This window comes from Macaca mulatta, chromosome 15 (assembly GCF_049350105.2).
Source record: "Macaca mulatta isolate MMU2019108-1 chromosome 15, T2T-MMU8v2.0, whole genome shotgun sequence".
NCBI lineage: Eukaryota > Metazoa > Chordata > Mammalia > Primates > Cercopithecidae > Macaca > Macaca mulatta.
Genome location: NC_133420.1, coordinates 101,475,297 through 101,497,625, shown reverse-complemented (window position 1 = coordinate 101,497,625; position 22,329 = coordinate 101,475,297). Strand labels below are relative to the sequence as shown.

The window sequence follows — 22,329 nt, the reverse complement described above, 5'->3', positions numbered from 1 at the left end:
GTCTGAGAAGAGGAATGGCCTCAAAGCCTCATCCCCCACATTCCACAACAGAGCAAGCCAAATAACTAAGTGCCCTTAGAGTGAGTGCTTTCAAGGCTTGTATCCCAAGGACTTGACAGAGACTCATGCCTGGGCTGGAGACCTCAATGAAGTATCCAGAGGGATGAAGGCCTATGTTGAGTCTTGAAGAATGGAAAGGATTTGGGTGAACCTACAAGACCAGACAAGTTGCATCCACTTTAAATTTCAATAGGGTGATGGTAACCCACCATCAATCACACTCATAAATGACATAGATTACTCCAGGCGTGAAGGGGCAACCCAAACGAACACCTGATGGAAAGAATATGCAGTGTGGGCTTAAGGGAAAGAGGGCCCATCATTGCCGAGCAGAGTGCTGGAGTCAAGGAGAAATGGCAGTTGAAGCCAAGGCATTAATTGAGAAGGTGTAGAAAATCTTCAAACAGGAGAAAACCATGATTAGAGTAGAACTTTAGGGATTCTAATAGGTGGCTACATTCTTCTATTTCACAAACATTTAAATATTTTGCATTAGAGATGCAAAGGTATATGAGGCTTGATTCTTGCCCTCAAGTTGCTCCAGTCTCTAGCAAGAGGAGAATACATTTGTTGCCTATTTACAATACCCTTGTACTTTAAGAGGGATTGATCTCAAAGAGATCTGATAAATATAATCTAAAGCTTCAAGGATGCCAGATAATGAAGCCGAAAGGGCTGAGTGCACTAAATTGCTAAATGGGATTGAGGTAGCTGTGAAGAATCCCGGGGTGGGAGGAGACTAGAGCCAGTGCAGCTGGAGGAGTGGAGAGAGGAGCGTTGGAAAGGATAGGGGAGATAAGGCAGCTGGCAGTGGGAGAAAAGGCTTTGGGAAAGAAGGAAGATTTTTAATGGGGATTTTTATAAAGTTTGGCCATATGGTATTCAGTGTAAGCCCTCCACTTTTCCCCCTTGTGAGCATTTCAGTCAAATCCACATTGCTGAAATGCTTTTGGGGTGGCTTGAGAGGTCACAAGGGGGTAAGTGGGTCTCAATGAAGTGTTGATTATGGCTTCCACGTGGGTACAGGGTGTGGGCAGGGACTTCCCAAAGGGCCCAGTCATTTCTTATTAGATAGATATGTGCAATCAAATTTGGACAGGATAGAGTGGCTCATTCTGGGTGTGGGAGAGTTAACCAAGAAAAGCTTCATAAAGGAGATGACATAAAGGAGATGACAGACAATCCTGGTGCCAGGTGTCGAAAGATCAGATGTCCTCAGCCCACTTGGATTAATGGAAAGCATTCCAATCCAGGCACCAAGGGCAGCACATGCAAAGGTACTGGGGTGTGGAACAGCCTGGCTTGTTCAAGCAACTCCAAGCAAACCTTGATGGACAGGTAAAGTCAGGAGGGGCAAGTTCAAGAATCTGACCCAATAATCAGGAGTACATGTTCACCTTTGAAATTATTCATTCAGTATTTACTGACCCTGAACTACTTTCCAGCTTATACAGAGTGTCACAAAAATCTTTTTTTTTTTTTTTTTTTTTGAGACAGTCTTGCTCTGTTGCCCAGGCTGGAGTGCAGTGGTGCAATCTTGGCTCGCTGCAAGCTCTGCCTCCCGAGTTCACACCATTCTCCTGCCTCAGCCTCCTGAGTAGCTGGGACTACAGGCACCCACCACCACGCCTGGCTAATTTTTTGTATTTTTAGTAGAGACAGGGTTTCACCTTGTTAGCCAGGATGGTCTCAATCTCCTGACCTCATGATCCACCCGCCTCAGCCTCCCAAAGTGCTGGGATTACAGGCGTGAGTCACTGTGCCCAGTCTTTGTTTTAATTTGGTAAAAACCTGAGAAATTCATGATTTCCTATTAGTCTATTGGTAAGGAAAGTGAGGATTCAGAGATAAAATTTTCTAAAGATGTCCTGACTTACTTATACTTGCCTCTCATATACACTGTATGACAATATTTACCTTGCTGCTAAGCACCATGTCTCCATGTGCAGTGATGACAAAAAGCCAAGATCCTTGAGGTCCTATGTCCCAGCAGGTGAATGATTGCCTGAGACAGCAGCAAACAGGAGCAGAAATCTGGTGACTATTAAAACACACTGATTGATTTACAGTCAACTGTCAGGTCGGAAAATTTATCTCCACTGATCACAGCCTAAAGTATCCTGTGTGGGGGGTGTGAGTGTACATATGTGCCCACGTCTGTTTTAAGTATCCACCTGGGAAATCTCTCAATCAGCATTTATTTCAATAATCTCATACAGAGCTCTGGCACTTTTTTCCACAAACGCTTCCAAAGCGTTTGTGGAAAATTTTATATAGCCGGGGAGTTACTGCGGCAGGAATAGAAGGAAATAGATATTTATCAGCTTCCTAATGAGAACTGGGGACTCGGTGTACTGTTGTTGAGAAGAACAGGGATCCACGCATGTGTATTTCATTCAGAATGTGTGTGTATTTAAATGACATAGTATTTCATTAACAGGTTTTTCAGATTTCCTCCTAATCATCCATTCAGATTCTACACAATTTTCAAGGCCCACCCTCTAGAATCAGCTTCTAGTTGCTTAATTTTGGTCCTCTGGAGCAAAATACTGTCACGCTGCCCTGGATATTGCATTTCTGTAAACACCCCCAGAAGACTGGCAGGAGCGGGGAGACCTTGTGTCCCTCTCAGGGGTTTTATACTACGCATTTCCGGCTCATTTCTCAGCAGAGGCTGAAAAGTACTCATCCAGGCGGCCAATGGGCACCTGTGAGAAACTGGAGAAACTTTAGATCATTCGTTCAGTCAGTCAACATTTACTAAGCAATTACTATGTTCTAGAAACTATGCCAGGGTGCTAGAGATACAGCTAAGAGCAAAAGACATGGATCCTGGCCTTCCAGAGCCAGCAGTCTAGTAGGGGAGATGGTCATTGATAGGATAATCACCCAGATCACTGTAAATCTAGCACCAAGATAAAGGGAAGCAAGGAATAATCTGAGAACATAAGCAGGGTAGCTGGGTTTCCTGGCCCATGCCTGTAATCCCAGCAATTCTGGAGGGCAAGGAGAGAGGGTCACTTGAGCCCAGGAACTTAAGATCAGCCTGGTCAACAAAGGGAGACTCTGCCTCTACAAAAAAAAAAAAAAAAAATTTTTTTTAATTAGCCAAGCATGATGGCACATGCCTGTAGTCCCAGCTACTTAAGAGACTGAGGCAGGAGGATTGAGACCAGGAGTTCAAGGCTGCATGATAGGCCAGGCACAGTGGCTCACGCCTGTAATTCCAGCACTTTGGGAGGCCAAGGTGGGCAGATCACCTGAGGTCAAGAGTTCAAGACCAGCCTGGCCAAAATGGTGAAAACCTGTCTCTACTAAAAACACAAAAATTTGCCAGGTATGATGGCGGGCACCAGTAATCCCAGCTACTTGTGAGGCTGAGGCAGAGGAATCGCTTGAACCCAGAAGGCGGAGATTGCAGCGAGCCGATATCATGCCACATGCATTCCAGCCTGGGCAACAGAGCAAGACCCCATCTCAACTCAGCTGCATTATAGCTGAGTTATAATCATGTTACTGCCCTCCAGCTGGGTGACAAAGTAAGACCCTGTCTCAAAAATAATAATAAAATAGAAAAAGAGAAAAAGTAGAACATAAGCAAGAAACATTACCTAGACAAATGGATTGGAGAAGGCTGCCTGAGAAAACTTATCTGGAGGCTCAGCAGGAGTTATGGAGATGCATGTGTGTGGAACAGCCTTAGTTTCCTCATTTGCAAAATGACTGTACTAACAATACCTTCTCCAAGTGTGGAGTCCCTAGAAGTAGGCCCCGAGATAAGGACTCAAGATGAGGTGATTTATAAAAAAAGTGTCCCCCAGGGCTGGGCGTGGTGACTCACGCATGTAATCCCAGCATTTCGGGAGGCCGAGGCAGGCGGATCACGAGGTCAGGAGTTCGAGACCAGCCTGGCCAACACGGTGAAACCCCATCTCTACTAAAAATACAAAAATTAGTTGGGCATGGAGGCGTGCACTTGTAATCCCAGCTACTCAGGAGGTTGAGGCAGGAGAATGGCTTGAACCTGGGAGGCAGGGGTTGCTGTGAATTGAGATCGTGCCATTGCACTCCAGCCTGGGCGACAGGGTGAGACTCTGTCTCAAAAACAAAAACAAAAAAAAGAAATGTCCCCACTTGAACCTGGGAAGCAGAGGTTGCAGTGAGCCAAGAAGGCACCACTGCACTCTAGTCTGGGTAACAGAGAAAAAAAACAAAAAGTGTCCTTAAGGGAAACTGGTAGAGGAGGTAGAGAGTGGGACTAGGAAAGGAAGAGAGGCGTCCAAGCAAGGTTGACAACCGAATAAAGTTCACGCGGAGGCGTGATGGAGACAGGAGAGGTCACATGGGGAGCTGGGAACGTTTGTCCCACCGTACCTGGTAGTCACAGGTGACGTCCCAGGCACTTCTGCTCTCTAGACTGAGAAGCAAAGCAGTTCTAGCAGCTCAAGGACCATCCTCCAACACAGAGCCATGGTGCTGGCTGCTGGGTGCACAGCACAAAGTAATGAGGGTATACAGGACTATGCAAGAGCACACAAGAGGGTGTGGGCAGGGCATTGAGGCGCTGGTTACATAGGTACATAGAGAGGTACAGATGCAATGAAACAATGCATGAAAGGAACACAGCACAGTGCCTGACTCATAATAAGTGCGCAAGCAATATTAGCTCTTATTGTAATGTTTCTTTATTGAATATGTATCGATGCAGCCTGACACAGACTCTGCTCTGCCCAGTTATCTCTGCCTACTCAAATCCTCCAGGAAACCCACCCTTCCACCCGCCACTCCCCGCCAGGCCTCCCGAGACAAACACACATATAAATATAGCAATATATATTTATATTTCCCAGGATTGTCACATTTTGCTGAGCTCATAACAGAACTGAACAAATAGCCCTGTCATCCTCTATAATATAGTCTATCATTCACCGGGGCTTCATCTCTCCCTGTCCTCCCGGGCTCCCGGAGCTCGGAAATTCATGTGCTCGGCTGCTTCTTCAGTGTGATCTGTACTAACCTGATGTAATTCTCAGGCCTTCATTTCCTGTGCAAGTTGATAGAATTTTTAGACCAGAGGGACTGCCTAGGTCTGCTCATTTTGCCGAGCAATTGGTTTGCTACTTCAAATATCTGCATTTTAAATAAAAAAGAATGAACTCTGATACCTACAACAACAAGGATGAATCTCGAAAACAAAAGAATACTCATGGTATGATTCCATTTATTGGAAATTCTAGAACAGCCAAAATTAATCTATGGTGACAGAAAGCAGGTCAGTAGTGCCTGGGGCTGGGGTGGGGGCAACTGCAAAAGGCACCAAAGAACTTTTAGAAGTTGAAAATGTCAGCATTGGCCGGGCATGGTGGCTCACGCCTGTAATCCCAACACTTTGGGAGGCCGAGGCAGGTGGATCATGAGGTCAGGAGTTCGAGACCAGCCTGACTAACATGGTGAAACCCCATCTCTACTAAAAATACAAAAATTAGCCAGGTGTGGTGGTGGGTGCCTATAATCCCAGCTACTCAGGAGGCTGAGGCAGGAGAATCACTTGAACCCGGGAGGCGGAGGTTGCAGTGAGCCAAGATGGCACCATTGGACTCCAGCCTGGGCTATAGAACGAGACTATCTCAAAAAAAAAAAAAAAAAAAAGAAAGAAAGAAGGAAAATGTCTGTCTTGGTTATGGAGTTGTTTACAGTGGTGTATACATTGGTCAACATTCATACAACTGTATGCTTGAAATGGGTGCACTTATTGTATGTAAATTAGACCTCAATAAAGTTGGTTTTAAAATTAAACAAATAGGCATTTTATTGCCTGACCAAGAGGTCAAAAGTAGATCCAAGACTAACCATAAGAAACAGCACAGACCAGACACACAGAAGCCTTTGTGTTGTTCCCCATCCCCACTCCGTTTTTTCTTTTGGCAAGAAGTTGGTCTTTATCATGTGTACTAGTGGAGGGGAACAATGGCAAGGAAATTCTAAAAAGAGAATAATGCACAAGTCATTTACATCTGGTGGCCCTGGAATGTGTTTTGCTGCTTTATGGAATTTGAACAGAGATGTGCCTGCTTGACATCCCAAAAAGACACTTCAAATGAAATAATAAAGTTTCCTATAAAGACCTGAACTACTTGTATCCAGGAAGCACTTTGCGTATCTTGCCTAACTTCACTTCTTCTTTCTCCTTTTTCCAAGCAGGAAATGCAATGATTTGCCTAATCCCAAACCTTCCTTCAAGCAGGCTCTCCAGTTTGGTGCCTCCACCTACATTAGATTGGATGCCTCTGCATTAACGTGCAGCGTAAATAAAGGAAGTTGAGATGCTCAAGCCTTTGTAAAGAGGCTTGAAAAAAGTTTTCTTGCAAGTTGCTGAAACAATCTACTTGTAGACAATTGAGAACAGATTCTACAAGAAATAGTTTCTTATATCTAGCATGCAGTTTAGCTGTCTCTGGCTCTGGACAGTCTCTCCTGGCATACCACACTCCCCTCTCCCCTCTTCAAGCCCTGTCGCTTCTGAGATCGGGTTGGCTGCCTGCTATTTGCACCCCACCTCCCATCCCCAACACCCTGGACTTTGTCCTTCATGGCATTTACCACGTGGAAGCCAAATGCCTGTTTACTAATCTTTGTCCCAGACCAGACTGAGAGCTTTCTGAAAGCAGGGTCGGCTGAGGTCACTGTTGTATCCCCAGCTGCTAGAACAGTGCCAGGCTCGTAGTAGGTGCTTAATAGTTGTTGAGTTGTTATTCTCCCGAACACATAACAGAGTTTATTTGAGGTTTTGAAAATCAACCGCACAAACAGGAAAACTCTGGCAACTTCCAAAGGGAACTCCACCCAAGCCGAGCTCCAGCAGGAAATACCAAAAAGTAAGTATCTAGCACAAAAATCACCATGCGTGTGTTTCAAGGCAATTCTCATGAGCTTATCTCCAAGAAGCTGTGGAATAGTCTGGAAAATCCAAGGCTTTAGGTCCTCCAAAGGCAGATGACTTATGAGGATGGAGGGAAGGGAGGAGAAGCTTCTTGTAATCTTGACACTCTGGGGCTGTGGAATAACACTGAGATTGGAGTCAACAGGCCACGCCAGAAGGCCTAGACTCTCAGAGCCTCTGTAAATGACCATACTAATACCTTCTCACATCTTACAGTCGTATCTGTAAGTTCTTAAGGGTGATACAAATTTTAGCTGCCTGGATTATCAGAAACATCAATAACAAGCTGGGCATATGGTATGCGCCTATGGTTCCAGCTACTCCAGAGGCTGGGGCAGGAGGATCACTTGAACCCAGGAGTTCGAGGCTGCAGTGAGCTATGATGGTGCCAATGCACACAGCCTAAGAATAACAGAATAAGGCCCTGTCTCAAAACAAGGCAAAAAACAAACAAACAGGCCAGGCATGGTGGCTCACGCCTGTAATCCCAACACTTTGGGAGGCCGAGGCGGGTGGATGACTTGAGGTCAGGAGTTCAAGAACACCCTGGTTAACAGGGTGAAACCCCATCTCTACTAAAAATAAAAATTAAAATTAAAAAATATTAGCTGGACATGGTGGCATGCACCTGTAATCCCAGCTACTCAGAAGGCTGAGGCACAAGAATCGCTTGAACCTGGGAGGCAGAGTTTGCAGTGAGCCAAGATAGTGCCATTGCACTCCAGCCTGGGCAACAGAACAAGACTATCTCAAAAAAAAAAAAAAAAATGACCTTGTGAAATTAACAGATTCCTGTGGCCTATACCTGTCAAATAACTTACCTGGAATTTAGATAATAAATCATGCCAATACTTGAATACTTGGGGAAAGGCATAAAAGTTTCAGATCCTCAACAATTACATCAACTCCTGGTGAAACTTCAGCTTGTACTCACCACTGTGGTATTACCAGTCATGTACTCATTAAATCATTCATTCAGCAAAGGTGTAAGAACTTTGGAGTCTGATCTGAACCCCGGTTTTGCTTTTTACTAGGAATATATCTAGTCAATAGGGATAACCTTAGTCAAATGGCATGTTTCTTCCTTTGTAAACTGTAGGTCACAATAATTTCTACCTTGGAAATTTGCTTGTGAACACTAAATGAGTAGTTGTAATTATTTAATAATAATAGCTGGGCACGGTGGCTCATGCCTGTAATCCCCAGCACTTTGGGAGGCCGAGGTGGGCAGACCACCAGAGGTCAGGAGTTTGAGACCAACCTGGCCAACATGGTGAAACCCTGTCTCTACTAAAAATACAAAAAAATTAGCTGGGCATGGTGGCAGGCACCTGTAATCCCAGCTACTCAGGAGGTTGAGGCAGGAGAATGGTTTGAACCCAGGAGGTGGAAGTTACAGTGAGCTGAGATCGCACCATTGCACTCCAGCCTGGGCAAAAAGAGGAAAACCCTGTCTCAAAAAAAAAAAAAAAAAAAAAAAAAAATTAATAACAATAGTAGGAATAACTGTTGCTCAGAGCCTAATGCATACACCAGAGACCAAGAGCCATTTTGCCTTCCCCTCAGGAGTCCCTATCCACGCATGGCAATAGTTGGGGCAGAGCTCCCTGCTGTTCACTTGGCACTTCACACTTGAAGACCATCCTTTCCAGCCTTAAGGCCTTCTGTGGATGTCACTGCCCTCCTGCTCATGTGCCACATGTGGACATTTAAGGGAATCTAGTACAAAACAAGTTTTGCAAAGTGCTGTGTTTCTAGCAAGAGGATGACAGGCCCATTAGACGTAGCCATCTGACTGGTTTTGGAGGGAGAGAAAAAGCTCACATGAGGAGAAGCCAGAAAAAGAGAAAGAAAGAAAAATAAAAAAAGAAAAGAAAAGAAAAGAAAAGGAGAGGAGAGGAGAAGAGAAGAGAGGAGAGGAGAAAAGGAAGAAAAGAAAAGAGGACCAAGGCAAATGCTTAAGAAACACAATTTAAGAATCTTAAGTCAGATCTTTCTATCACAGGGTTGTGGTGGCACAAAACATTCTCTATACATGTCCCTGCCTAACCACAATTTAAGTACAGTGTTTTGTAAATAACGGGTGCCAACAGAGTCAATACATATCCACTGCCTTCCCTAGGATAGGCAAGGTGAGAACCAAACAGGAGTCATATGGGGCCCTCCCCTGAAGAAATTTGTCTGGTAAATGCTTGATGACTTACATAGAAAGTTTTAGAAATCAGTTCTAGTTTATCAAAACTCCATAGTACTTTATCGGTCCCATTCTTAGGGAGCAGCTTCTCCGAAGCTTGCAGCTGACATCCCTTGCCAGAGATGCCAGGCAATTGTGAAGGGCTCACTCCTGTGTCCCTCATAAGAGTGCCAAACACATAGTGCATACTCAATACAGATTGTGCACTCTAATGAGAGTGTACATCTACAAAACTAAGAGGAACCGATGTAGCACAGCCACAGCCTGTACTTAATATGCAGTGACTCTCAGGCAGAGGAAGGAGGTTTGGTGCTCCAGGTCACACAGCCAGCAAGGTGGTCAGAAAAAGGACTCTGGTCCTTAACTTCTTGCTTTCCATATCCTCTCCTTCCAAGGAAATTAGATCCCAAGCTGGAAGAGGGATTTGTCCAAACCATAAGGACAGTAGAAATGTAAAAACAGTCCCATCCTTGTCTCTTTTGACATTGAATTTTTTTTTGAGACAGGGTCTTGCTATATTGCCCAGGCTGCAGTGCAGTGGCATCATCATAGCTCATGGCAGCCTCAACTTCCTGGGCTCAAGCAATCCTCCTGCCTCATTCAGCTTCCTGAGTAGCTAGGACTATAAGTGTGCACCAACGCGCCCAGCTAGTTTTTGTACTTTTTGTAGAGACAGGGGTCACACTAGGTTGCACAGGCTAGTCTTGAACTTCAGGTCTCAAACAGTCCTCCTGTCTTGGCCTCCCAAAGTGCTGGGATTATAGGTGTGAGCCACCATGCCCAGCCTCTGCCCACTCTTCTAGTTCTTTGTTCCTGAAGTCTCCTTCCCCCTCTATGGTGTTAGTCAAGCGGAAGATGCTGGCAGAAAGGTCTGCAGCTGCAGCAGCAGCAAAGGTTAACCTCCCATGGAGGGAAGGGAGCAGCAACTGTCAGGGAGTGCTTGGCAGTCCGCAAGGCAGGCACATGAAGAAAAGGGGATTGGTCCAGTGCAAACTGCGTAACGGCTGAGCCAAGGAAATGCAGTCTGTTTCCTCCTGGCCGGTTCAGCCAGATCAGCCCCCACTCCTACTGAAGCACTAGACTTCAGCTGTTGAGATTTGAACAAGTCCCTTTTCCACCCAAACTTGGAACCGATTAAGACAGTCACAAGAGTCAGGCAGATGGAGATGAGACGCCACCCGTATTACTCATAAAGGCTGGGTGGGGAGATAGGCTGTAGGTGTACAGCGAGAGTGAGCTTTCTAATACTAAATCCCAGAATCAGGCAGACTCACCCGCCCAGTCACAGGCCGCTCTGGAGGCCTGCAGGCCCCCGCAGAGGCAAAGGTAAGTGGTGCTGGAGCCGAGCCTGATAGGTGCTCTCTGCTGGCTGGCCAGGCCCATGACAGGGAGGAACTGAGCCACAACACTTCCCACTACGAAACTCATCGCTCTATTAAGTCACCCATCTTCTCCTGGGAGGTGTGAGTCAAAGGATACGGAAAGTCCCGAAGATTACTGTAATAGAAGGCCCTGCTACATGGAAGCAACATCATGAGTGGTAAGCAAGCCCTCCCCCAACGTGAGTCAAGACAAACCAAGCTGCATGTAACAGCGGAGGTTGTCTGAAAGGCTCAGGAAATAACGCTCTTTACTGGGCATGGTGGCCCATACCTGGAATCTCAGCACTTTGGGAGGCTGAGGTGGGAGGATGGGTTGCACCCAGGAGTTCAAGACCAGCCCGGGCAATGTGGCAAGATTCCATCTCTGTAATACACAAATAATAAAGAAGAAAATGGCCAGGCATGGTGGCTCATGCCCGTAATCCCAACACTTTGGGAGGCTAAGGTGGGCAGATCACTTCAGGTCAGGAGTTCAAGACCAGCCTAGCTAAACACAGTGAAACTCTGTCTCTAATAAAAATACAAAAATTAGCCTGGTGTCATGGTGCACGCCTATAATCCCAGCTACTTGGGAGGCTGAGGTGCCAGAATCACTTGAACCCGGGAGGTAGAGGTTGCAGTAAGCAGAGATCGTACCACTGCTCTCCAGCCTGGGTGACAGAGCAAGACTCTCACTCAAAAAAAAAAAAAGAAAGAAAAAAATAAAATGATGCTCTTCTTTTTCCCTAATCTTCTTCCTCTTCCCACAAACCATGCTCCTGACTTTCCGGTACTCACTCTCCTTACAGCTGCCCCTCTGTAATTTGGGTCATGGCACTCTTGCATGAGGGAGAGGAGTAACAACTAAACCGGAAGTTTTTACTTCAGTGATGGTTGAAGCGGCACATTCCACAAGGTAGAGAATGAAGAAGTGATACAGGAGTGGGGGCAGGGAAGTGCTGGGAGGAGAAGGGTGGGGTCTCTGGCGAGGGATCCACCCTCGGGTCTGTGTCCACGCACCTAGGTGAGGACAGGCGCTCCTGTTTTTGCACCCAAATGTTGCATTTTCCAAGATGACCCTGGCCCGCCATGCCCCCATTCTGTGCCTATAAAAACCCCAAGACCCTAGTGGGCAGAGACACAAGCAGCTGGCCGTCAGGAGGAGCACACCGGCAGAACACACTGGCAGGCACCAGCAGACCCTGGCAGGTCATCCACCGGCGGAACAACACAGAAGCCAACGGGAATTTGGCCGGGGTGGCTGGAGTTGAGTCTGGCTACTGAGCAGCAGACTCCAGGGAAAACCACCTTCCCACTCTGTCTCCCTTCTGGCTCCCCATCCATCTGCTGAGAGCTACTTCCACCATTCAGTAAAACCTTGCACTCATTCTCCATGTATTTTTGTATGTAGGATAAAATTCAAAACACTTAACTGTGCCCACATGTGATCCAATTTTTCTGATATACTAAGGCAAGAACCCCAAGACGAAAAGCCCTCTGTCCTTGCAATAAAGCAGAGGGTCTAATTGAGCTGGTTAACACAAGCCGCCCACAGATAGCGAAACTAAAAGAGCACACTGGAACACACGCCCCACTGGGGCTTCAGGAGCTGTAAACATTCCCCCTAGAGGCTACCCTGGGGTCACAGCCCCACAACCCGCTCATCTGCCTGCTCCCCCTAGAGGTTTGAGCAGCAGGGCACTGAAGAAGCGAGTCACACCCCCATGGCATGCTCTGTGAGGGGGACGAGGAAACTTTTCCCATTTCAGACGGAGGAGCAGGTCAGATTGGTGTACTGGCTAAGGAGGACTGTCTCCTAACCTCTTCTTCCTTTTCTTCCCAAAAGAATGCAGAACACAAGCAAAAATAATCTAAAATCATTTCATATTGCTGTTCAGAGCCAGAGGGGAATTCTGGTATAATATCAAATATATTTGGTGCTCCTGAAACTCTTGGAATAATTTCCTGAGTTACAGGAGTATATTTTGTTATTCATAATAAGCCCCTTTGGACCACACCTGAGTTTATGCTAATGAGGTGACTTAGGGTAGGGCCCCTGGAGAGCCTCAGGATGGGGTCTGTCACCAGAATAACCAAGTGATCAAAGGGCTGGAACTTGCAGCTCTCTCTGCAGATCTCTGGGAAAGAGAGGAGAAGAAGCTGGAGGTCAAGTTCTATAAAACCTGTTATACAATAAGATTTGAAAGCTTTAGGTTTGTGGAGCTTGTGGACATGGTTGGAGAGTGGAGCCCGAGGGCATGGAAGCTCCATGCTTCTTCTCACATACCTATGTGACTCTTCCATCCAGGCTGGAGTGCAGTGGTGCAATCTTGGCTTGCTGCTGCAACCTCTGCCTCCCGGGTTTAAGCAATTCTCCTGCCTCAGCCTCCCAAGTGACTGGGATTACAGGCACCCACCACCACGCTTGGCTAATTTTTGTTTATATTTTTAGTAAAGACGGGGTTTTCATCATGTGGGCCAGGCAGGTCTTGAACTCCTGACCTCAGGTGATCCGCCCGCCTTGGCCTCCCAAAGTGCTGGGATTACAGGCGTGAACCACCTCACTCAGGCTGTGATATCCTTTATAATAAAGTGATAAACGAGTTTTCCTCAGTTTTGTAAGCCATCCTGGCAAATTAATCAAACCCAAAGAGGGATAAGGAGAGCCATGATTTACAGTCAGCAGTTCAGAAGTACAGGTGATGGCCCCGCCTGGTGGTTAATGCGTGTAATCCCAGCCCTTTGGGAGGCCAAGGTGGGAGGATCACTTGAACCCAGGAGTTCAAGACCAGCCTGGGCGACATGGCAAAACCCCATCTCTACAAAAACTACAAAAATTAGCTGGGCATGGTGGCATATGCCTGTAGTCCCAGCTACTTGAGAGGCTGATGTGGGAGGATCGCTTGAGCCCAGGAGTTCAAGACTACAGCGAGCCATGATTGCACCATTGTACTCCAGTCTGGGCTACAGAATGAAACCCTGTCTCAAAAAAAAAAAAAAGAAAAAGAAAAACAGAAGTATAGGTGACCATTGGAGGTTGGCATGTGAGGATGTGAGGTGGGAAGCAGTCTTGTGGGACTGAGTCCATCATCTGTGGCTAATTGAACTGAAGTAGAGGACGCCCGGCAGGGCTGTGCTGGAGTGTTGTTTGGTGTGTGTGGATCTCCTCACCTCAGCCCCACTCACACATCTCATCATGGAAGTGTGCAGTGTTGAATGAGAGTAGACAGAGGAATAAAAGTTTGTTTTTTCCTCCCAAGGAATCAAATGAGTCAACCCTAGAGCACACTTCAGGATTTCCAAAGCTCAGTCTTCCCCTGTAATCTTCACTTGTGCGTTCATTCTATAAACATTTTCACGGAGCACCTACAAAGAAGGAGGCCCTATACTAGGCGCTGGGGACACATTGCAGCCCTCGTGAAATTTTTTTCAATCCATGAGTCAAACAAGAATCTGCTGAGCATCTATTACGCACCCCACCGTGCCAGGTACTCAGTGAACCCCTCTGAGACTTGCCCCCTCCAGTCTGCAACAGTAAAGCACCTGAAAGCCTGGTTTCCTTTACTTTGAGGAGAGATTTCTTCTTCACAGATTGCCTGGGGGTGGCAGACAGTTTAGGAAAACAATATACATGGCTGATCCTAGAAATTAAATGACGTGTCTCTCATGGAAGATTGCACAAATTCTGAAGAAGGGTTGGTGAGCATTACCCTTAAATAGGTAAAACCATTCTAAAAAATAACACCTTAGTGGCTTTAAAAACGTTAAAGGGGTGAAACTCTGCATCCCACTCTTTATGGGGGCGCAACTGCTGACCCCACCATGGCTCTTAGAGAGATAGATCTGTACATTTTTAGATACATAGAAAGAATTCTTTCTGCCTGAGCTTCTTCAGAGCATTGTACATTTTTATAAAATTGTAAAACAACACAGCAGGCAAAAGAATAAAAGCTTTTTTCCCCCCTTTAGTCTCAATATAACTGTGTACGAAGGGCGGAGAGCCAAAAAGTTCACGTTCAGAAACTCAGGTGCTATTTGTAGCTCCCTAATAACCAAAACTTTTTTGGCCATCTACTCATCCATTCATTTTGTTATCTCCAAACCTCAAAACCCTGAGGGTAGGCACATAGTAGGTGCTTAGTGAGGACTTATTGAATGAACAGATAAATGAATGAATAGATGGCTAAATGAATGAACGAAATATCCAGAGATCAGTCTATAGTAGATCCACCTTCCCACAAGCACAGAGTAACTTCGGGAGTGGGCATCAGAAACTCTTATTTACACCCCACTGGAGACTGGAAGCAGAGAAGTTCTTGTGTGCTGATCCTTAAGGGGAAGAAATTGAAGAGAGAAATACAATGGACTCATTCAAAAAGACTGCTGAATCCAAGAACTAGAGAACTGGAGAAACGCGCGATTCAATCTATTACCCACCCTCAGGTCAGTGATTACCTGTTAAGCTTGGTGAGGTAGTGTATAAGGCAGGAGGTCAGCCTGGGCAACACAGTGAGATCCTATCTCTAAAAAATAAAAATAAATAAATATATATATATATTTTTTTTTTTTTTACAAATTTTCATTACAAATATTCATTGAGCTTTTACTATGTGCCAGGAGCTATGTCTACCAAGGTTAATAAGACCACACACTCCTATTCCTCCAGCTTACATCCCACCATCTTTTCTCTGACCAACTGCTCATTCCTGCTTTCATTTTCCTGTCTATGAATTTAGAGTCCTTAGTTCAACATTACGCTAAGCACTCCCTTGCAAATGTCTTCCACTCCCTTGCCCTCTCCCCCTGCTGCACGCACGTAACAAACCTTTGCTTATGAATGAAATCTGAGACCCAACTCCTCTATGCCAACTCAGCATTGCTGGAGAAAGTCACACAACTGCGCCAACTGATGTCATTTTTAATACATGACCCAAACTGATCCCTCTCCCAGTTATCTGATTTCAGTAAATGGCACCATGGCCCACCCAAATATTTAAACCAGAAATCACTCTTGAAATTCCCTTTTACCTCATGCCCAATGTTCAAACCATCACCAAGGTATTGATACTATGTCCAACATAAATCTGAGGCCCACCTGTTCTCTCCATCTTCATCTGCCACCACCTTGTCCAGGTCTCTAATACCTCTCACCTGCACCACTGAAATGGACTCTGAATTGGTCTGCTGGTTTGTTCACTGAAAGAATGAAAGAGAAGTATTAACTTCTAAACTGGATTATGTTTGCAGCAGACACTATCTGCCATGTATCTTTACCTTTACCACTTCAGTATTCACTAACCTGACTTCCAACACCAGAACCCATATTTCTTTGCCAGAAGATTTTCTCTGGTAAAGAAGCTGTTTTGTCTACCCCTTGCAGCAGGCTAGAAATACCTGCTTGTGCCTCACAAGACATTTTCTTGTCCCTCAGACCTCAAGCAATGGCTTACAGGATTGGGTGGATAAATACTCCAGTTCTGGGCCAGTTGCAGTGGCTCACACCTGTAATCCCAACACTTTGGGAGGCTGAAGTGGGAAGACGACTTCAGGTCAGAGTTTGAAATTTGCTTGGGAAACATAGCAAGACTCTGTCTCTGGAAAAAAAAAAAAAAAAAAATTAGCAAGGCGTGGTGCCCATCTGGGGTCCTAGCTATTGGGGAGGCTGAGATGGAAGGATCACTTGAGCCCAGGAGTTCCAGGCTGAGGTTAGCTATCATCGTGCCACTGCACTGTAGTCTGGGCAACAGAGCCAGACCCTGTCTCTAAAATAAACAAAATAATTAATAAATAAATATATATTAGATGAGTGCAGTGGTTCATACCTGTAATCCCAGCACTGTGGGAGGCCGAGGTGGGCAGATCACTTGAGGTCAGGAGTTCAAGACCAGCCTGGCAAACATGGCAAAACCCCATTTCTACTAAAAATACAAAATTTAGCTGGACATGGTGGCACGTGCCTGTAACCCCAGCTGCTCAGGAGGTTGAGGCACAAGAATCACTTGAACCCTGGAGGCAGAGGTTGCAGTGAGCCAAGATTGTGCCACTGCTCTCCAGCCTGGGCAGCAGAGTGAAACTGCATCTCAAAAAAACAAATAGTAAATAAATAATAAATAAATATCCGAGTTCTCTCAAACTCAAGTGGGATAACTTGAGAGGTACATTCAACAGTGGTTCCCAGAGCTCTTCAGAGGGATTAAGCTTCAGTTGTCCACAGTGATAATTTGATTTATAACTCATCCTTTGTTGGATTTCTTCCCCCTCTTGCCTCAATTTCCCACTCTTCTATTGATGCTTCCTTACACCACCTCCCAAACAGACTACTTTGATGTGGTCTTCTTCTAGGAGAAACCAGACGAAACCACTCTCTCTTTATACAGTCCTAACCACGGCATATTTATCCTTTAGGATAAAATTCAAAACACTTAACTTTTCTCCAGAACATCCCATATGCTACTCCTACATTCCTGCTTTAACTCCCTTTCCCACAACACTGGTTATGGGTTCCATATTGCCTCCTTTATTTTTTTCCCCCCAAAGCAGGTTCTTGCTCCGGCACCCAGGCTAAAGTGCAATGGCATGATCATAGCTCACTGCAGCCTCAACCTCTTAACCTCAATGAATCCTCCCACTTCAACCTCCTGAGTAGCTGGGACTACCCAGATGAGCACCACCATGCCTGTCTAGGTTTTGTATTTTTGTATGTAGAGACAGGGTTTCACCATGTTGCCCAGGCTGGTCTCGAACTCCTGAGCTCAAGCAGTCCTCCCGCCTTAGCCTCCCAAAGTGCTAGGATTACAGGCGTAAGCCACCACATCCAGCCTGCCTACTTTCAATCCTTTGAACATTCTCAGCCCTCTGCCACCTCAAGGCCTTTGCACACCCCATTCCCTGGGCCTGGATCACCCTTGCCCAGCTCTTCACATGCTGGTTTGGCCCTCTTCCTCCAAGTCTCAGTTCAAATGTCCTTTCTCAGAAAGAATTAGTAAAGGCCTTCCTTTATTAATTCATCTAGTTTTTCCTGTTATTCTCTTCCTTTATTGGCTTCATGGCACTTACTACAACTTGTAATCCTGTTTGTGAGTTTGCTTAAGGTTTGTCTCCCAACTAGCCTGGAAGCTCCAAGGAAACAGAAATCTTAGCTTTCTTAACAAGGACATGGCAGAGGACCTAGCATATTGGAAGCCACCAATGCCAATTTTATTTTTAAGATCAAACAAAGGCATGGTTCTTAACCTCAAGGGGGGTTCACAGTACAATGGAAGAAATTTGTGTACAAACATGTAATTTCCATGGAGTTAAATTGCCGTGGAGAGAAGGCGCTAATGGATCACAAAGCTCACAGTGTCGGATAAAAGAAATGACACCTCATTTTATTGATCCAATAGTCTTTAAGTCCCATGAGGTACTGTGAACCCCCAAAATCTGAGACAGATCTCAGTTAATTTAGGAAGTATATTTTGCCAAAGTTAAGGACGCATGTCAGTGACATAGCCTCAGGAGGTGCTGACATGTGCCCAGGGTAGTTGGAGCACAGCCTGGTTGCCTTCTGCCGTGAATGTAAGCTCCCTGAGGCCTCCCCAGAAGCTGATGCCGCCATGCTTCCCATACAGCCTGCAGAGCCATGAGCCAATTAAACCTCATTTCTTTATAAATTACCCAGTCTCAAGTATTTATTTATAGCAGTTTGAGAACAGACTAACACAGATGTAGAGTTACTTTAAAAGAGCTTTACTACACAAACCATAACTACTCTCTCACCCACATTTCTGTAAGTGCGCAGAAGCATAACACTCTGTTGTCCCACAATTCCCACCCCACTGCAAATATTCAGACCATGTTCCTCCCTTGGCATAAAAAGTCAGCAAATAGTTCCTTCCTTTTCTCCCCCTCTAACCCAACGTGGGACTAGTGCTAATGATTATTATGACAAGTATGTCAACTGATCACAACCTCACAGAATTGTATACTCAAAGAATCACAGGATTACAAAGAGCCGAATGAGATTTGTCTGATTATAAATTTAATAAAGGTAAAAATTATATGCCCAACTTGAGAGGAAATCCTTATTATTTTTTCCCTCCCCTACCAAAGAAAGTTAACAGAGGTAAGCATCCATTTAGGTCCTTCCTTTTTAAATTTGCTTAATAAAAATTTTCAACACAGAGAAGTAGAGAGAGCTGGGCACAGTGACTCACGTCTGTAATCCCAGCACTTTGGGAGGCTGAGGTGGGAGGATCCTTTGAGCCCAGGAGTTCGAGACCAGCCTGGGCAACATGGTTGAGACCCCATCTCTGGAGAAAAAGAAAAAAATTAGCCAGAATGGTGACACACAACTGTGGTTCCAGCTACTCAGCAGACTGAGGTGGAAGGATTGCTTAAGCCAGAGATGTTGTGGTTGCAGTGAGCCATGATCACTCCAGCCTGGGCAACACAGCGAGACCCTGTCTCAAATAAAGAGAAATAGAATAATATCATGAAACCATCACTCCTGTATCCATCACTCATCTTCAACAATCACAAGGACCAATTTTATTTCATCTCTAACCTCCCTTCCTGCCCCCATACAGTTAACCCCCTACCTTGACACTTTGGGATATATTTTTAAAATTTCAGATATCACAGATATCATGTCATTTCATCTATAAATACCTCATCTGTAATACATATCTCTTAAATTTTTTTTTAACATTACTACAATTTAAATTTTTTAAATCTCTTAATGTTATCAAATATCCCTATGTACTTATTTCCCTATGTAAACCAAAAATAAAATTCTAAGGCCTCCCAACCATCCAAATGGACCCCTCCTCCCAACCAAGGGCATTTCAAAGTTAACCCGAAAAACTAATTCAGGCCATAATGGAAGAGGAGGTCAAATATGTCTCATTATATCCTCCAGCATTAATATCAAAACAGAGCTTAAGTCTGAAAAGAAACATTTACAATCTACTCTCTCTGAAGCCTGCTACGTGGAGGCTTCAGCCGCATGATAAAACCTTGGTTTCCACAACCCTTTATCATAACTCAGATATTCCTTTCTATTGACAATAACTCTTTCAACCAATTGCCAATTAGAAAATTCTAAAATCTAGGCTGGGCGTGGTGGCTCACACCTGTAATCCCAGCACTTTGGAGGCCCAGGTGGGTGGATCACTTGAGGTCAGGAGTTTGAGACCAGCTTGGCCAACATGGTGAAAACCCATCTCTACTAAAAATACAAACAAACAAAAAAAATTAGCCGGGTGTGGTGGCGCATGCCTGTGATCTTAGCTACTCAGGAGGCTGAGGTGTGAGGATTGCTTGAACTCGGGAGGCAGAGGCTGCAGTAAGCCAAGACTGCACCACTGCACTCCAGCCTAGGCAACAGAGCGAGACTCCATCTCAAAAATAAATAAATAAAATCTACTTCTGACCTGGAAGCCCCCCTACTTTGAGTTGTCTTGCCCTTCCAGGTCAAACCAATGTAAATCTTCACATGCATTGATGGATGTATCGTGTTTCCCTAAATGCATAAAAGCTAGCTGTACCCCGACCACCATGGGCACGTGTCCTCAGGACCTCCCGAGGCTGTGTCATGGGCGTGTTCTTAATTTTGGCAAAATAAACTTTGTAAATCAACTGATAACCTGTCTCAGATACTTTTGGGTTCACATCTAATTGTCTCATGTTGTGTGTGTTTGTTTTATAGTTGGCTTGTTCAAATCAGGATCCAAACAAGGTCTACACTTACATTTGGTTGATAAGCCTCTTAAATCTGTTTTAATTTATGGCTTTTACTTCCATTTGCCATGGCTCCCCACCCACCACACCCTGTACCAGGATTACATTTTGAGATAATCTTTCCAAGCCTTGTGAACACACAGTTTTCCAGTTTCAACTGACTCATCTCTCCTGCTAAACAGATAAAAACCTAATAGACAACCTTCTTTTTATTTAAATTTTTTTTTTTTTTTTTTGCTGAGAAAGTGTCTCGCCATGTTGGCCAGGCTAGTCTTGAACTCATGGCCTCAAGCAATCCTCTCTCCTCAGCCTCCCAAAGCACTGGGATTATAGGCGTGAGCCAACATGCCTGGCCTAGACTCCCTTCTTTAAGATATAACTTTCAGAGGTATGCTTGGATTTAGGTCCATGTTAAAGTATTAACATCTATCAATGAAAGATAGTCTGATTATACCTTATACTGGAGGAGATAAGAGTCAATTTCACACAACAGTTGCTATAACACTTTTTAAAAACTCTACTATCAGGGGATGTTTCACAAAAGTCAACAAATATTTTGCTCCATTGACGGTGCCTTTGCCATAGCTTTTAAATAATAAATAGGAAATGAGAAAATGTTTCAGTGGCAATACACATCAGTTACTTCCTGATGATGGTACCCTTTCTCCCTAGACCTCCTTAAGGTTACTTTTGTATTCTTCTCTCTACGAAGTGGCAAAAACTAATAGCTTCACAGGAAGAATCTCACTGAGACCTCTTGCCAAGTTTCCCCAAAGCTGAGTCGTATCTGTGGAGAATTGGTGTGAAGTGAAAACACAGGGGGTAACAGATATCTGTGAATTTATTTGGGTCAACTTGACTGTTAACTGCAGGCTTTGACGGAAATGCTGTGAGCCCTCCTCCCTGGTCTGGTTTCCTTGCGTAGGACCCAGGAGGAAGCACATTCTCAAGGTCTGTTTACTCTTCAAACCTGGTTCCCCTGGGCTTGCACCTCACCCCTGCACTTAACACCTGAACAGGCAAAGTTTTGCACTGTAAACTTGGAGGTGTGAGTCTCATTATTGGTTTTCCTATCGTGCTTGCCTGGGATTTGTCCAGCACTAGAGCAGGCAAGAGTTCAAAGCAGCCTTGATGGTACCTTTTCATGGCTTGAGTCAATTAGCAAGGGATTCCAAGCTGGCCTGGAAGTCCTGGCTACCAGAAAGTCCCCGGAGCAACAGTTGGAATAAAAATAATAAACACAACTACAGAGTCATTTGTGAAAATGCCAAGTACAGCGCAAACACACTGACTCTTGTAAACCTTGACATGAACTTGGAGAGGTGGGGCCCAGCATGCCTTCAGGATGGCAGAGACGGGAGGCTGCTGCCTTCCTGCCAATTCTCCAGCCTTTCCAAATCTTCCTAACACCTTGTTCCATCGTCCAACCAAACTCTCCTACACCACTCACTCTACCTGACCAGACATCTGGGTCATCCCGTCTTTCATCTAAGCAGGCCCTCTCTCCACACTACGCCTTTCTTCAACAAATGAAAATGTTGCATGTATAAGGTAAGCCCAGAGCCTGCGATTCTAACAGCCCGTTAAAAACAGCAGCTTTAAAAAGAGGGCCTGCTAAATAGCTCTTCAAGCCTCTAATGACTCCCAGAACCTAAATAAGTCAATATTAAACTTCCAGGCTCTACAATTTATCCTTTTCTCGTCTCCTTCCTCCCATTAAATGGTTCGGGATATACGCACCACTGTTTACAAAAAAGCAAATACTTCTCTTAAGATAAATGGACTTCTCTAAGCTCACAGCTGTGTAAGCTACAAAAAGCTACAGAAGTGATTGATAAACCACCACAGCTTAGTTTATACAGACACAATTAAAGCTAAAGACAGCCCAAATCACATTTTGTTAGTACTGTATATATTGAAATAAGGACTATTTTAGGATCCCCACACTTGACCATATTAGGAAGGTGAGGAAAAAATAATCTAAATTGGAAAGGGGGAAATAAAGGAAGATTTGATTTTATTTCATATACATTTGCAATTTTTTAACTTTATTA

General features: G+C 44.9%; 1 long non-coding RNA gene across 2 annotated transcripts in view; it reads right to left on the bottom strand.

Annotated features, from left to right (window-relative positions):
* Positions 1 to 22,329, bottom strand: part of LOC114672813 (uncharacterized) — a 194,044-nt gene that overhangs the window by 131,307 nt on the left and 40,408 nt on the right. Inside the window, exons 2-4 of one of the 2 annotated variants that reach the window (XR_013404877.1) lie at positions 16,006 to 16,149; positions 15,651 to 15,751; positions 15,011 to 15,078 (exon numbers count right to left, since the gene is read on the bottom strand). This is a non-coding gene — a long non-coding RNA (uncharacterized LOC114672813). The remainder of the gene's footprint in view (positions 1 to 15,010; positions 15,079 to 15,650; positions 15,752 to 16,005; positions 16,150 to 22,329) is intronic. The other variant, XR_013404878.1, reaches the window with a different exon arrangement.